This window comes from Aquarana catesbeiana, linkage group LG13, assembly GCF_042186555.1.
Source record: "Aquarana catesbeiana isolate 2022-GZ linkage group LG13, ASM4218655v1, whole genome shotgun sequence".
NCBI lineage: Eukaryota > Metazoa > Chordata > Amphibia > Anura > Ranidae > Aquarana > Aquarana catesbeiana.
Window position 1 is genome coordinate 229,172,422 of NC_133336.1, and position 3,937 is coordinate 229,176,358.

Genomic DNA, 3,937 nt, shown 5'->3' on the forward strand with positions numbered 1-3,937 from the left:
TTCATTCCTTTTGGGCTAAGAGAGTCAGTCAAATATATCCATTTGGTTTCACATTTGGATAATTCCCTTACCCTGTTACTCCCTCGCCAATCAGGATGCATTTTTTCTATCCTCCAGAATATCATTCCTGAGGGATCACTTTTATGTTTCATTTTAAAATGCATGGAAACGCTATGTTCCTTGTAACCAATCCTGATGTTATCAATATGTTCTGATACTCGTTTACTTAAAGTGCGTTTAGTGCGTCCTATATACATGAGTTTACAAGGGCACTGGAGCGCATATACTACATGAGAGGACTTACATGAAATAAAATCCTTTACTGTAAATGTTCTAAGATTAGCCGTTGATTGGAACTCAGTTAATCCTCTTAATCTCGTGTGTACTTGTCGGCAAGATATACATCTCCGACAAGCATGAAAACCTGGGCTGTCCCAGAACATAGTTGGTCTTAATGGTGGATTTAATATTTTTTTAACTACTCTGTCTCCAAAGGATGGTCCTTTTCTATAAATAAAGACCGGGTTATCTGGGAGAGCTTTAGTTAATATTTTATCTGTGGTTAACGGGCCCCAATATTTTTTAAAAATTGCTTCCACCTCTTTATATTGTGAGTGGTAGGCACTAATGAAACCCCACTCATGTTTACTGTCACTTTGTTTGGCTTTTTCCATCAGACATCCACTTTGAGGTATTTGTTGTATTTCCTTCATAGTTCTGTCTAACGTTGTGATGTTGTATCCCTTTTCAGCAAAACGTGTTTTGAGGATCTGAGCTTGTATTACATAATCATCATCTTGCAAATCACTATTTAATCCTCTCCAACCCTCTAACAAACATGTGGAAGTGTTCAAGCAGATGGTGATAAGAGATGTGGAGAAACTAATGCCGCGTACACACGGTCGGACTTTTCGTCTACAAAAGTCCGACAGCCTGTCCGACAGACTTCCTGCGGACTTTCGGCGGACTTGCAGCAGACTTTCTAACGAACGGACTTGCCTACACACGACCACACAAAAGTCCGACGGATTCGTACGTGATGACGTACACCGGACTAAAATAAGGAAGTTCATAGCCAGTAGCCAATAGCTGCCCTAGCATGGGTTTTTGTCCGTCGGACTAGCACACAGACGAGCGGATTTCGGGGTCCGTCGTAGTTACGACGTAAAGATTTGAAGCATGTTTCAAATCTAAAGTCCGTCGGATTTGAGGCTGAAAAAGTCTGCTGAAAGTCCGGAGAAGCCCACACACGATCGGATTACCAGCCAGCTTTAGTCCGTCGGCGTCCGTTGGACTTTTGTAGACGAAAAGTCCGACCGTGTGTACGCGGCATAACACCCAAAAAAAACGTGAACCCGAAATATATTGAGGATGGTTTAAAATCTCTAGAAACAAAGAAAGATGTCATTATCAGGCCAGCTGATAAGGGAGGGGGGTGGTAATTTTGGATAGTACTTTTTACCACTCACAATTGAACGATATGTTGTCAGACACAAACACTTATAAACAGCTAAAGAATGATCCCACTGATAATTACAGGAAGGACCTAACTAATCTGATTGAGCTTGGTTACAGTATGAGAGTGTTAAATAAAAAAGAGTAAAGATACTTGGTGCCTAGTTTCAGTTGGGTTCCAACTGTGTACACATTACCTAAAATACATAAAGACGCACAAAATCCTCCTGCAAGGCCTATAGTAAATAGTATTAACTCTGTGTCATGCAGAGTAGGCCAATACTTGGATTCCTTTTTACAAGACAGTGTGACCAAGACAAAAGCATATCTGAAGGATACGAGACAGTTTTTACAGCTTTTAAATAATCTCAAGATACCGGATGACCAAGATATATTTCTGGTGACTTCGGATGTAGCGTCGCTGTATACAATTATACAACATGACGACGCCTTATTGGCCTTAAATTGGGCACTAAGCAAACGAGATGACCTACCATTCATTCAAAAGAAATTTTTAGGTATGGCTTTGGATTATTGTCTAAGCCATAATTACTTTTGGTATTCGAGAAAATACTAAGGGCATTGCTATGGGTGCAAAATTTGCTCCGTCATTAGCGAACCTTTCCATTAGTGCATGGGAAGATAAATTCATATATGGACAACGTAGAAAAGAGCTTCTATTTTACAGAAGATTCATAGATGATCTCTTCTTTATATGGACTGGCTCTGAATCTTCCCTTATCTCTTTTGTGGATGATCTTAACAGCAACAACAACAATATTAAATTGGAATGTCAATGGAGTCGAGAAACTATCAACTATCTGGATGTGACAGTGATGTTTTAAGAATCACCAGTTGAAGACTAAATGTTTTTTCAAACAAACAGATCGAAATAGTTATTTATCAATCCACAGTGGACACCATCCAACATGGTTAAAAAATATACCGAAGGGCCAATTCACAAGAGTCAGGAGAAATTGCACGCAAGATGATGATTATGTAATACAAGCTCAGGTTCTCAAAACACATTTTACTGAAAAGGGATACAACATCACAACGTTAAACAGAACTATGAAGGAAATACAACAAATACCTCAAAGTGGATGTCTGATGGAAAAAGCCAAACATAGGGACAGTAAACATGAGTGGGGTTTCATTAGTGCCTACCACTCACAATATAAAGAAGTAGAAGCAATTTTTTAAAAATATTGGGGCCTGTTAACCACAGATAAAATATTAACTAAAGCTCTACCAGATAACCTGGTCTTTATTTATAGAAAAGGACCATCCTTTGGAGACAGAGTAGTTAAAAAAATATTAATTCCACCATTAAGACCAACTATGTTCTGGGACAGCCCAGGTTTTCATGCTTGTCGGAGATGTATATCTTGCCGACAAGTACACACGAGATTAAGAGGATTAACTGAGTTTCAATCAACGGCTAATCTTAGAACATTTACAGTAAAGGTTTTTATTTCATGTAAGTCCTCTCATGTAGTATATGCGCTCCAGTGCCCTTGTAAACTCATGTATATAGGACGCACTAAACGCACTTTAAGTAAACGAGTATCAGAACATATTGATAACATCAGGATTGGTTACAAGGAACATAGCGTTTCCATGCATTTTAAAATGAAACATAAAAGTGATCCCTCAGGATTGATATTCTGGGGGATAGAAAAAATGCATCCCGATTAGCGAGGTAGTAACAGGGTAAGGGAATTATCCAAATGTGAAACCAAATTTGACAGACTCTCTTAGTCCAAAAGGAATGAACGTCGAGCTGGACTCAAATTGTTTTATTAGCGACTATTGATTTTATGAATTTATTATAAGAGTGAAGTATCTAAAACATGTTTTAGCATATTTGGTCCTTGGGGCTAGGTTTTCACTAGTGCAACTTTTCATGCGATTTGGGATTGAAGGGTCGCATGATGGGTCGCGCCCAATGATTTCCGATGAGTGCCGTTTGTGTCTATGCGACCTCGGGTCGCAGCGGCTTCGGAGTGGTCCCTGCACTGTTTTGGTCCCACTTTGGCATAACTTGGGGTCCGTGGACCTCAGGAGTGCACATGCGTTGCTTCGGGTTGCAGCAAGGAATCGCGGAGAAATTGCGCGACTTTGGGGACGCAATAGTGGAAACATAGCCTGAAGAATTGGGTTTTATGTTTTTCTATGTTTTTTTTAGTGGTATTATGTATGATGTTTTATTATTGTTTAAACAAATATGATTGGTCCATCAATTGATTAATGAGGACAGAATGTAATTAATAGTATCACATGGGCTAGTGCAATATTGGAATATCTAAACATGTATTTTTATGAACTTTTATGTTTTAATAGTTGATTGCATTTACTGAATTTTAATATGTGATTGCCTAATGTATGGAGTTAGTGTAAAATAATTAATGCATTTATTTGCAGACTATTTATTTTTTCGGCTTAAGGATATTCATTTTGGTATTAAACTTACTGGATTGAT